Raw genomic sequence first — 14087 nt, 5'->3', positions numbered from 1 at the left:
TTAGAAGTGTCCAAGAAAGAGGCTGTGTTGTCGCATATTTGAGCCGAGGGGTTGAAAATTGTCGTTCAGTGTTTTCATCTCTAAACTATCGATCGTACCTTCATTCTCGTCGTCTCCTGCTCCATTCGTGTGTGTTGCCGTGGATTCCAGTGGCGGACTGATACAAATGTCATTATAAGCAAACAGCACGGAAGATCGAAGCAGTATGTTCCACCGAAACGTTGGTTTCAACCTATAAACCCACAAGGCATCATAATCCATAAGATGACCTCGGACATCTCTGTCGCCGTTGGAACTTCAAATGTGTCAAGTATGCACGTGCACTCATTGTCATGGTTTCAGGGTCGTGAGATTGAACTGTAACGAAAATCATAGAACGGATTCTTTCTTCAGAAGCTTATATTTTCCCAGCCGGACAATAAATTCCTCTTCGTTGATGCAAATTGGAAGGTAATTTCATTACCGTGCGTTGTAAAAAGAAATCTCGTAACTAGACCGTATCCTGAGCGATCATGTGTCTTTTTCGGAACTTCAGACGCTGTTTATTTAAGATTCGTTTGATATTATCCACCCTTCTACGTTTAGGTCTTCTGAATAATCTCTTACCTTCAGGTTTTCTGACGGAAATTGGGAATGTAGTAGGCCTATATCTTTCACTGAACATAATCTTATCTAAATTGTATGTTTGGTTATTTAAAGACGTTGCTTCAATCACTGAGGTCGCGTTATCGTCAAGGGACACGTGGCATGATGATTTTAATTTCTGAATCTGGAGGTATATGGAAGAAAGTGGTCACTGCCTGTTTCGAGGTACTAATCATGATAATCTGTCGTCAGGATTCGAACCGGGTTCTTCTCGAATGCGAATCAAACGCATTACCGCCAAACCAGGCAGCTCAGTGTGGTGTGTTTTTCAGCAGTGTCGTTATGCATAAGAGAACACAGTTTACATTTTCTTGTGTTAACTATGCAAGCCTTTATATAGGGTTTGATGCTAAACGTGACTGGGATAATAAGGAATTTAAACTCCAGTCATTCACTCCACGCCGTGATGTTACGGTGTTCAGGCACGGGGTATGTTCATCCTTACGTTTGTTAGTTTGAGGTCGATACAAGAGCTATCGACACTGGCGCAGTTCGTCTGGTGCATTCAAAACTTGCAGTTGCAGATAATGCACCTATTAGCACCGTCATGTCTGTCCATTCGTCTGTCCCCATGTATCTACTCGAGCAAACCTGATTCGGATTGTCATGGAATTTCATAAAAGGCAGTTGTACCAAATTTCTCGACGCGTTCAAATTTTTGTTGTAATCGAGCAACAACGAGCTTTATACGTGAAGACCATCATCAGTTTTGAGTCAGTCATTTGCATCTTTCGCATCTTCTCGCTTGTGTCCTGCATCTTCCAGATTCAACACCAGTTACAGCGGTGAAGAATTGTATGTTGAAGATTTTTGTCTTCTGGGTTGTTGCGCTGTGTAGTCTGGTAGATGTTTATCAACGTTTCGGAGGTCATACTGCCTCCGTCATCAGGGCGATGATGAAAACCTTAAATCATACGAATTGTATGTTCTTTTAACCTGATTCTCCTGTTTACAAAACTCTGCATTCTTATCATTAGAATGTACATCGCTGTCTTACAGTGCTGGTTAGATCGATTACTGTTAGGCGTACCACATCCGGCAACTGTCACGAATTAATCCCTCTGGTCCGTTACAATTTATAATAATTCTGAAAGCGTGAATCTTTTCTAGGCTCCTTTGATGTGAAGTCGGACTGCTGCATTGCCTTTGCATGCATAGAACAGAAGAGTTTCAAAGAACTGGGGCAATACACGCGTGCTCGAATGAGATTCAAACCCTTGATCCCAGTCTTCTAGTGGTCCTAGAGGTCTTGGGTCACTCCATCGCCGTGATCGACACACGAGATAATACGTATAGCTTACTGAATTTTAACTTATGTTAATGCTATTTGAATACAGTTTTAAGCATAGCTACCGGATATTCTGTAGACAATCTCACGACCTTGTGCTACTGCGACTATGGAATCGCTGGTCGAATCCCAGTTGGATGTCCTCATTTGTTTGTGTTGGCCTGTGTAAGTAGATGGCATGTAATGGTCTGATTGCTGAACCAAAGAATATTACTGAATTTTAACAGATTAAATGAAATATAAACCTGTACACCACTGCTTCCCAAACTTTTCCCTTCATTACCAAAAACCGCTTATCAGAAAGTCCTTTTTATTCAATGTAGGTAAAACACTAACTGCACAGAAAACATATATGACAAGTAAAAATTAGGATTTGAATATTCATTATATTATTTTAAATAAACTAAAAATAATATAATGAAGATTACCTTTTCCAATTGTGTACGGTACGATTTATAAACACAGCCAGCGCGATACATAACTCACACCCCCATTGCTAGCAACACACTGCACCTAAAGTTTAGACTAGACAACTAGACTCACTAACTTTAGTTTAGGGGGCGGTACGTGTAGACGTATGTTTTCAATTCTCCACGTGCATGCGAGCGTTTCAAAAATGATTGAATCTAATAACAGGCACATGGCTTATTTATTAAATAGCAAATAAATACTTGTTAGACTGTTTTAGAGTATCGGTGCACAATGACTGATCGCTATCTTCAGAATACTTCTTCTACACGTTTACGGTAAATTTTAATGGGTATTCCGAGGTGTGTCGTTACCCAAAGAAAAAACCACTTTTACCCCTTTTTGGGTAATTTACCCAGGTTTGGGAAGCACTGCTGTACACTGTTAAGTAAAACGGTAGAAGAGAATCATTAAAAAGTGTTGAGACATACTGTTGCGTCGGGAAGGTTGCTCCAGAATGTACTTATTATTTCGAAACAATGTGAAGTGGAGGTTATTAGATCAGTCATTGGCTGAATTTATTTCGCCATTTCGTCGTATCGGGTAGAAAAGACGTTAAACGAAATGTATTTCTCTTCTGATCGACGATGTTAGGTTGAAACGGCGGAAACTGGAACGATCAAAGCAGGCGACTACGTGGAGCATGGCCTTCTCGATTATGGTTCCGTGCAAGTCTTGTAGGTGGTTTAACCGCCCTGAACACCTCACATTCCACAAGACGCTAATATCGCCGTGTAATATAAATTATGTCATGAACAAGATCAGTTATAAGGTTCGCACTTTTGTTTGAATTGTATTGAACTGTAATTGAAAATGTTTTAGGTATTTTGTAGCCATTCCAACTCTGCTGGAATTTAAAACTGAAGGATTCGAGAAAAGAGAAGTAGAATTGCAGGAAAGTGAGAGGATCGTGTATGAGAAAAGAAATAGAGAAGGGAATAAGGAAGGTTGTCGTGAAGGTGGACGGATAGGGGGATGAGGTAGGAGGGAAAGAGACTTTGAAATCGATGCATTTTTAGTGGAATCTTATGTCTTTTGCATGTCGGTAGACTCAGCTGACACAGCCATGGTGAGCGACGCAGGGAAGTGGGTTCGCGGAGTTGAGTTTTCGAGGGGCAGGGGGACTCCAGCAGAAAGATGGAAGTGCTGAGGAATGGGGTGGGTGCAATACGGGACTAGGAAGGCGATGGAACCATACAGAAAGATAAAGAGAGAAGGAAACTGAAGGGTAGGGGAATGTCGTCAATCGTATTCGTCTTCGGCATTGCAAATAGGCAGCGTATCACTCCCTGAGTGCAAGAGTAACGCAAAGTTCTGTGTTCCTCTTACGGAATTCGAATTTGAGACGAGAAAACGGACTAACGGTTGTGATCTGTCGACGTCCGAGGGACGGGTTGTGGTAGCAGTTGCTTCGACTTGGTTTTATGTTTCGGTAATTTTTCTTTCTGCGTCATTGCCGCTTTTACACAGAGTTTGCTTTTTTCTGTTTTGTATAGTTTCGTTTTTTAATATGCCTGGAAAATGTTAATTACCGCCGGTATATTAGATTATTCCATCAGATTCCGTGTTTAAGTGGGTAACACTCCTCCCTCATATTTGAGAATATCGATATTTATGATTCACGTTAACGAGCTGAATTGCGCCGTCACAAAGTAACGTGATTACCATGAACTGTGTCTTCCCGATCCTTTCACGTACATTGGCCTTGTTTGCCCCATCTTCCCTTATGTCGTTCGGGATTTATTCGTTTCAATACATTGTATTCGAGTGTCTGCTTTGGTATTCTCTGTATCGTCGTCCTTTGAATGTTGTTGTTGCCAATTCTTGTGCACTCCTTAATTTTACACGCGGATATTCGAAACACTTAATTTGTCTTTGTCTCAGTTTTGTTGTCGACTTGATCTTGTAACGCTCGGTGAAAGCATTAGGACTCTCATTTCTGCTGCCTGTGTTGTTAGCCTAATTCATTTTAAATTACGCATTACAAGTTTAAATATTTTTGTAGAATACTGTGTACCGTAAAGGTGGTATCTGTATTACGCTCATTTGAATTAATGCAGTTTAGCTCTGTGTTCTGCAAAGCACCGTATTTTCCACTTGTTATACAACTTCTATTAAGCGAGAAACAAAAAAAGTCCATGTTTAATTTATTTGTTGAGTATATTATGCATTTTGAGAAGGATAGTAGAGAAGACTTTGAGAGACAGATTCAGAAGCGAGGGCATTCGAGCAGAGTGTGACAGACAGCCAGTATCTGCGTGGGTGTTAGATAGGAGAAGATAATGGATTGACCATATCAGAAGGAATAAAATGAACGCAAAATGGGTGGCTCGTCTGTCCGTTCTGATGTTTCGTCCGAATGGAATGTGATTAAACTTGTATTATTTCAGGTTTTCACAGCGGTGAGTATGAAGATTTCTGTCTTCGTGATTAAACTCGTATTTTAGGTCTGCATTAAAAGTATAGGGCGTTTAGTTTAATTTGAGTCTGCTTGTGTCTGATGTAAACGTACTTCACACGAAGCTCAAAAGCTTAGTTAGTTTTCTCAAAAGTGAACTCATTGTACCAAAACGCGTGACCCTAAATAACGTGAAGTATCCTGTAGCTCTCATTTCGATTAACAACTTTTTTTAATAAATGTGCATATAAGTTTGATTTTTCCCAAAAAGAGATACGTTCCATATGACATACGTAATTACAACCCAAAACTAAGGCCTGGTTATAGTATAATACAGTGCAGCCTGTTCCAAAGTTTAGAGTTGATAATTTGTTAGTGTGACAGGGAAATGTAAATTTGCCGTGCGCAGTGGCAACAATGGGCTCCTGTCACCCAAAGAAGTCCGTGGTTTGAAGCATTGTCTTCATATTCGTCACTCTTTAGTCAAATGTTTGTGTAACATGAATTACGCCGTTTTCAACATTACATCCTGTGTTTATTGTAGAACATTGTTTTCAAATGCGTTCGTACGAAGCAGTTATACTGGCAAATCAGGTGCCGCTGTGTCAAATAAGTCAACAACTTTTCTACTTGAAAATCAGCAGGGCCGTTTTTAAATATTTTAAACGAATGTGTTGAAATTGGGTAGAGTTGTATTTACGATAGTGTTAGGAACACTTTTAACGTGTGTTTAAATTCTGAAATTATAATTGAATATGTAATTAAAAACTAATATGTTATAAACATGACGTTCAAATTTGGGATATGTGAATTTTGGGACACACGTATCTCTTATATTCGTTATGAATGGTGGTGATATTGCTTCAATAAATCGGACAAAGATTTTTAAAAAAACGCGTAACTTCAAAATCGCCTAATAATTGTAAGTAGAAGACGAAGAATAATTAGCAGTGAAGCTTCCCCCTGCTTCTGATCACTATGTCATGGTTACGGATAGGGGATTTGGGGATAAAGCTCCATGCATTTTAGACCTGGAAATTAGACGGAGATGAGCTTTAGCATCAGGCTGAGGTCGATTTTCCCCAGGCAAGATAGTCCGGCACCAATCAGGCCGTAAAGAGGAGCCCAAGTGGGTCTCAGGGCCGATCACTTAACTGAGTTACCCCACTTCATATGATTATGCATTCACCACAGGTCTGCGCAGTTTGATAGTGGGCAGTAACAAAGTCAAGGGAAGTTTGACGGACGAAGCTTGTAACACGCTTATGGGAGATGAGAAATACACAGTTTCGGTCGGAAGCCGTAAAGGGGAAAAATCATTTGAGAGACGTACAGTTAGTTGGAATTATACATATGAATTGGTCTAAGAAACTGTATTTGAGGATGTGGACTGGATTCATCTGGCGCAGGGTAGGATCCAGAGGCGAGCTCAGGTAATGGAACTTCGGTATCACACAAGGCAGAAAATATCTTGACCAAGTGATCAACAATCAAACGTTAAGAAAGACTGCTTCTTCTTCTTCTTCTTGTTATAAAACCGGGGGATTCCCCTGTGTATTGTATTGGATTGCGGAAGTGTGTAATTTTCATTTTCTTGCGTTTGAGTATTTAAATTGTACTACGCGAGTTAACCTTCTGACCTTTGCTGTTCGTGTCAGTTTCTTAAAATAAACATGTCATCCTAAATTTATTATTTAACTTCATAAATGGTATGTCTTGCCTTTGTTTTATACTAAATAAAGTGAATCTATATTAAGTGGGTCCGTGGCCACCCCGGTATAACGCCAAACTGTCGTGTGTAGTAACGTATCTCTCTTTTGCATTAAAGAGTAACGAATAGATTCTCCTCTTCCCGGTCCTGCAGAGATGCTGAGCCTGTGTTGTGCCGCTAAGATGAACGAAACCCATAATGTCATGTCCCGAATGTGTGCGGATGCCACTGTCTTCCTGCTTTTTAGTTTAGATCAAACTGTAGTCCCCAAAATGCATTTTCTTAGCACAAGTCGGAACTTTCAGTTTGCTTATCGTTATTCTACGGTGTATGTGCAGTGCTTTACGAAAAGGAAAGGAATACTGATTAGGTATCAGTATTCGTATTAATAATATCAGTGACAGTAGCCAGTACGCTGAGTGGGAGCCCCATGGAGTATAGTCCTTCTTGAGATACTGGTAGACACCTAGGTAGTTGAGAATTACCCGCATTTTTGGGGCCCGATCCTAAACCACATGAATCCACACAAACTTTAATCATGAATGTAAGATTATTGTTCCTTGTTTTCTCGACCTGCCCCTCCGCTCTTCACTTTGATTCAAATTTCCGCCTGCATTTCGTAGTGTTCCGGTGTGACGAGCGTCCGATGGAACAGGTGTATTATTAATTAAGAGATGGGCCTATTGCAAACATTTTAAAATACCGCTTTGAATTCGTGTATGAATAGTCCTAATGTAAAACTTATTCCTATCCATTTACATGAGCACATATTTTAAGTTATTGATGTTTCTTTAGTTCAACAGAATTCAGTCTCCCAACTGGTCTTCTTTCTTGTAGTTTTCACGGAAAATTTGTGTATTGGTTTGTGATGCGTGCTACATGTTCTGTCATATATGAACCACCTTCATTTATTCATTCGGAACAATACGAACCGTGGCATTTGATTGCAATGGGATGAATAGATGAGTCGCTTGATTGGAAGACACATGCACGTCCATTGAGGTTATGTAGACAGACAAAGAAATCTAAACGCTTCTGCCGACAATCGAACCCGGGTCGTTACTTTCCCGAGCCATTTCATATCACATCACACACAGAATGAGTCGTCAGGTCTGAGATATTTTCTATAAATGGTTTGTACAGAGTTTGGAATTGGACATTAACCCCCTCCAAATCATGGTCTGTAGTGTATAAGAGTTTTACGACGAGACTTCGATCCTAATGTTTACTTAAAATATCTTATATTACCTGAGCTAGAATAATGATGTGTTGTGTTTTCTATATGTCGGTACTTTATTTGGTCGGCCATGCTAGTTGAAGCACACACGCTTTGTGCAAGTATGTGTGTTTGTGGAGACTATGGGCGGGGAAAGAGTAGCTCCTAACGTAGTATCTAGCAGCACTTTGTATATTGAAGTATATAAGCTTGTCAATATTCAGGAGGAGTCAGCACTGGAGATGTGGGAGTGGTCATTGGGCAGCAGCAGAAGAACATATCCCGTCCGTACCACGCGATTCTACCAGGAGACAATGGACTCCGTAGACAATAAGCAAACAGAGGTGGAAATAATGTAGCCTTGCGAGACATGATGGTATCTTGACAGTCTACAGTTAAAACACAGCCCTGTGTTTGGTTATGATTCAGTAGACAATAGACTCGATTATTTATGAACTTGTTTCTGTTTAATTAATGTACCAAAGTAAATGACTTTGCGTACTCTTCTTAGTGACCATTTATTATTTGATTTGATGTTGTCATTTAAATAGCTAAGGAAACAATTATTGCTTTTGAACCTGAAATAATATTTTTTATAGATTTTTATTTACTCCTTCTTTTATATCGTACTTAATAATAAAGTTCTTTGATAGATATTCTATGGTATTAATAAGAAAATCATTAAGTGATTTTATTAGTGGGAGGTAGCTGCTTTAAACAATTTAATTCTGCTTTATAATGCTTATGCATATATTCAGATATCAGCTATGCGGCTGGCTTAAAATCCCTTCATAACATACCTGTAATGAAATATTGATTCTATAGCCGTCGTTGGCGATGGTTTTTTACTGATTTTTTGTATTGCACTTTGTCGATAGTCTGTTTTTTTTCCTTCTAAAAAAGTCACTACGTTTCGAAGGATGGATTTTCTATCACCTTCAGGTAAAATGCTACAGACATATATATTCTGTTGGATCCACCAGACCGAGCTATTCTAATAAGTTAGTTAGAAATTTGGTGTAAATGGCGAGGAATGTCTGGAATAGCTTATACGCTTCTGAAGAAGGAATCGTTCCATGAAGTTTGTTTATGTCAGTAATGACTTTTTTTTATCAGAGATAGGTCTACAGTTAAAGTTGTACTGGGACAGGAGAATCGGACAAATTTGGTAGGTGTAGTTTGTAAGACGAGAAGGAGAGAGAGGCGCGTAGTGGCGGGTTAAACACTACATCCGCTGTGGTGGACACGGGAAGAAGTGAGGGTGAGAGGGTGGTTGTCTTCATCTCCCAGGGCGACAAGGTGGGCGTGGCCTGGCTACTCGGAACTGACGTCAGTTTCAACACTCCGGAGCCATATCGCTTCCTCCACCTTTTTCATACAGTTCTTCTCCGCCTGTTTCTTCAATTATCTAGGCAACGCGGCAAATAAGAACTCTATAACAAGCACATGCATCTGCCGCTTATTCTCTCATGTTCCACCCCTCTCGGTCTTGCCCGTCTCACGTGTCTGCTTTTGCCGTCAGTCCGTTCTTGTTGACTGGTTTACTGCGAAACACTCGTATTCATGATCCTTGGAAACACTTGTGTAATATAATGGACGCGTCTTCGAAGTGGCAGGAGAATGGAATGAAGCCCTTCATACTTTGTACTTTTCACCGTATTAGGCTATTAGAGGGATCAATTCAAGGATGTGTAATATACATCCGACCCTTTGTACACGGAGAGTTGCGCTCCTCCTAATTGCCTGTCGCCTCGAAAAGCGAAAACGTTTAAAACGAGAAACGTGTAACAATCGCTATTTTGAAGTTAAATCCGCTCCATAATTATTTTATGACAAACTGTTCACCTGCATCGCATTCCCTGACAAGTCTGAAGGTTCGACGCATGTGATAGACTTAAAAATTCGACCGCGGTCAGGATATTAACGCTGCTCATAATACAGAAACGAAACCGCTTATACGCTAAAACGTGGATAGCGAAAGCGCTTGTAACGAGAGTAATCTGTAGCTTACACGAAAGAGATGTGAACTGAGTAGGTTTGTACAGTTTTAGTCAGGAAACCAGAATGAAAGAGAACCCTTGGGTCTTGAAGGAAACGTGCGTGATTCAAAATTACATTTCAACAGCTAACCGCTGAGAATACAACATTGAACGTTCGTTTCCTTAAAAGGCGCTGAATATCTTGACCTGAATGTCTGTCAGCGTCTGAAGAATGATTCTGCTCCATGAAGTTGGTAGATCCAACTGCAAATTTGAGTGTCAGATACCATAGCAATAAGCATCACGGCTAGAAAAAGCTATGATAATTGAACCGTTAGGGATAGCATTTGAGGTCATATGCCTGTAATAATGAGTTTGTGTTGCCCACCTCTGGCCGTTTTCAGTAGGTACTCTGTAAGAAACTGTGGCATTTAAAAACGAAGAAATCGGCCAAGGGCTAAACAGGAATAAAGAAAAGAATTATGAGCACTAATTTTTATAATTTCCGGACCGTGGTTTTACTGAGCGTGGTACCAAAAGTGGCTTTGTGCGGGTGTATGAGAGACTGTCTGTGCTGCAGGGCACAGTCTGTAATTTTGGCTTCATGAATGTCTTCACTGCATGTTTGTGACAAAAGGACGTAACTACCATTTCACTCAAGTTCTTTATAAACAGTATGGGCCCGTGTTGGTCGGTCACGAATAAAATAAAGTAAAATTGAGGTTGTGCTCGGTAGGCATGTGGCCTGTCCTGTGTCCTCCAGTCTCGAAGAAATTTAGACTTTTCGTTCCTATAATACAGTCAACCGTATTCGAAAATTTAGATCAAACCTTAGCCTTCGCAGTAATCTTAAAAGTGCAGGATAATCTTGCCTAGAACAAAATTCGTCTTCCGAAGCTAATAGTCACTCGGGTATAAGATGATTGTGTTGCGTCTTGCAGTCCAGTAGAAATTTTCCGACGTTTAAGAGGTGCTTACTGCTTCCATCATGAGGCTATCATCCCAGAAGGCAGTCATCTTCATACTCACTTCAGTGAGAACCTAAAATTTCGCTGTAACTTAGTCAGTTAACAAATTTTAGGGAACCCGAATTTTCATAACCGTTTTCACATCACGCAATTAGCCATAAACCTAATCTGAGTCAAATTAATCCAGCTCAGACCATCACATCCTGTTTTCTGAAGAACTGTTTCAATATTTTCCCCTCATTTACGCTTGGTCTTCCAGATGGTCTCCTTTTCTATTTACGAAACGACGCCTGCAAACCGACGGGTCGCGAATCTTGCGGTCCGGACGCCGGCACAAGATTCCGATTAAGGCGAAGTAAACCATACGACACAACGCTGTCACACAGAACGTCGCGACGACTCTTTCTGACGTTGACACAGGATTACGACGACGAGACACTGGAAGCGAAACCACACGGCAATGGCAAACCGACGGTAAGCGTCCTGCGACCTATCATCACGACGCCGAAAAACATTCGGAATTAAGCAATGACGAACCTAAAAACGCAACACGGTGACGACACAGACAAAGCGACGCCTATTACGCGCCGCATTTATAAGATTTTGATAGAAGCGAAGACGAACCTCGAAAAAGCGTTTACGATCCAACACTGGAAAACCCGACGCGGAGTGTCGGGACGACAGGCATCGTGAACACGTGTATCTGGGAACCATAAGACACGACGCTGGCAACCGGACGCCGAGCGTCGCGATTCTGACACAAAATCCATTTCATGCGAAGACGTGCCTCGCGACGCCATACAAGACGACGTTGGCAACACGTCACTGACTCAAGATACCGGTTTAAAGGGCAAACGAACCTCTTGTCGCTGTACAGTACGGACCTGGAACCCGATGCCGAACGTCGTGTGGTATTGAATTCTCAAAATTTATTTTTTCCTAAATTAAGTCAAATTGACCCAATCTAATGCAAAGCAACCCAATTTAGTATAACCTAACCTAACTTAATTAACCGAACCTAACCTAACCTAACCTAACTTAATTAACCGAATCTAACCAAGACTAACCCAACCTAACTCAGTGTAAAATAACCTAACGTAACTTGACCCACTCTAACTCTATCCAACTTAGACCAGTGTAACGTAACCTAACCTGATACCGCCCCATCCAACCCAACACAACACAACCAAACTTACCCAACCCAAATAAGCCATCTTAAGTGGCTTGTTATTGTTGATATCGTGTTGTCGTAACGAGTGGAATGCCGGTTTACTATTGAAAGGCGTTTGTCTATGTGATTCATGAATTTGTTTTCTGTCTCTAGATTGTAATTTTTTACATTTTAATAATAAGCCTTGCTAAGTGGACCAGAACGATGGACCCAACAAAGTTATAACGAGGTGAAATGAAACATGAAATCCAGTTCTGAGTTTCAACAATTCCCAGGTTACGCAATTAAAATGGATACGGTATTGCATATCTGCATAGCTTCCCCGTTATTCATCTTTCTTGCATAGCCAGTAAATGAAACACTTGGGGACCACCTCACACTAAGTATGGGGCTTACTCAACTAGGATGTTCAACAGAGCAAAATGTTGTTTCCACCTGGAGACAGAAATAGAACCAGCTTCCGAAACGTTGTGACTTTAAGTAAAAACACTTGGACGATACATAAAGTTTAACAGAGAAATTACAACTCATAGTTTGTTTCTCTTCAGTTATGCCCAGTTTTGTATGTTGCAAAAAGCGTAATGAAATGACCATGCACGATAGGATGTTTTGAAGTGTAAGAGAATGTAGCTGAAGTATAAATTTGAATGTATGCAGACTAGAGTAACCGAGGGAGGGTGATGGATCGGTGGGGTGAGGCATCATATGAGTTTCCATGGCAACTGAGATGCATGTCTGCCTGAGTTAATCTCGCTTGGACGGTCTCTCTGGCAGCATCACGTCCAAGACGATGTTCTTTTGCGCAGACTTGATGTTTGACGACGTGAAGTGTTCACCCCAAAATGTCAGATTTTACATGTTCTTAAAATAATACGTCCGCTAGAGTCAGTAAATCTGTATCAGTGTAAACAAGCAAAATCCTACGTAACGAGTCTAATTAAATATGTAAAATACATAACTAAATCAGTTTTTATTAAAGTAATACCATTTTAGCGGAAATCTCCGAACGTCGGGGTCAAATTGTCAGCTCTCCTGCTTCGTGTTCGGAGGTCTCTGATTCAAGTCTCGGCCCGAAGACCGACTTTTATGAATGATGTTATTCTTGGATTACCTCAGTTTCTCCTGAAAAATCCCATGATTGTGGCCTACCTTAAATCAGGCCGCGATTGTTTCCGTCAATATCCTTTAAAACTTATTATTCATTAATTATTCTTTCATCCGACGCTACTGACTTGTGTAGAGCCAACTCCCGAAACGTCATATAGAATTTCCATACGGGACTGGGATGAATTTGAGGTTGGCCTTGATGAATTCCTTGATTTGTTTGTGCTATGCCCGTAACTGACTGGCAGCTTATTCTGTTATAGGCCTAAGTTGTATTTTGTTTGTTCCTTCGAGTCATGACCGGAAATAAAGTTTGTGATGGGATTTACTGAGGTGGTACTTGAGATATGCCGATGATGCCTGTACTCGCTGTGCTAACCTCACAGATCAATATTAGAGATGATATAAATGTTACATGTGAAGCAGAGTGAGGATGAAGGAATTTGCCAAATGGAGATGGGAGGGAAAGGATAAAGAAACATAGATGGATGGGATGGAATAGAAGCAGGCAAGTATGAAATGAGACAACTATCTTAGTTGACTTCTTTACTGAATCAGTTCTTTCACTTTCACGAAGATTTACACTATCGACTTGAATATGACAGATAATCGTAGGATATGGAAGTTGTTCCAGTGTCATTTATGATACGAATAAAAGTTGTGGCGAAATTCCTCTTTTTTTATTTTGTATTCCATGGTTACCAAGCGCCATGAATATCACGTTATGTGTATATTTGCTAACGTGTTCATTGTCAGTACTGATAGTTTTTTGGACTTAAAGATCGTCCTGTATTCTACAGGCAGAATACTACGTTTCGGAAGCTGGATCTGCTCCCGTCGTCAAACGTGGTTTTATTGATGATCTTTGACTTTCATTTCTTCTGTGACATCTTTATTGCCGTTTTGACCTGTTATTCTGTATCGTATGACCGTTCTTAGGAAATGCATTTCTGCATTCTTGTTCTTTTCATTTGTTCTTTGATACAGTCCAACATTCGAATCCATATAAACACGTAGATCTGGCCATTTCTCCTCAGAAGTTTGGTACCTTAAAACCTTTTTCTGGAATGTCCTTACTTACAGTTGTTTTCTATTTTTATTTTTAAATAAATACTACGATATATGAAGCACCTTATTAC

The 14087-nt window shown here is 40.4% G+C and overlaps 1 protein-coding gene and 1 long non-coding RNA gene across 5 annotated transcripts in view; both read left to right on the top strand.

Annotated features, from left to right (window-relative positions):
• LOC110829111 (uncharacterized) overlaps window positions 1-13651 on the top strand; it is a 31576-nt gene extending 17925 nt beyond the window's left edge. Inside the window, exon 3 of the long non-coding RNA XR_002542855.2 lies at window positions 10933-13651. This is a non-coding gene — a long non-coding RNA (uncharacterized LOC110829111). The remainder of the gene's footprint in view (window positions 1-10932) is intronic.
• The window catches only part of LOC110829107 (protein-L-histidine N-pros-methyltransferase), a 174798-nt gene that overhangs the window by 115274 nt on the left and 45437 nt on the right, over window positions 1-14087 (top strand). The gene's annotated exons all lie outside the window — the stretch shown is intronic.

This window comes from Zootermopsis nevadensis, unplaced genomic scaffold, assembly GCF_977971745.1.
Source record: "Zootermopsis nevadensis isolate Lab colony 2312 unplaced genomic scaffold, Znev_1.0 Znev_ptg000022l, whole genome shotgun sequence".
Lineage (NCBI taxonomy): Eukaryota > Metazoa > Arthropoda > Insecta > Blattodea > Termopsidae > Zootermopsis > Zootermopsis nevadensis.
Note: the sequence above shows the minus strand (reverse complement) of the source record. Positions and strands in the feature narration are given on the sequence as shown.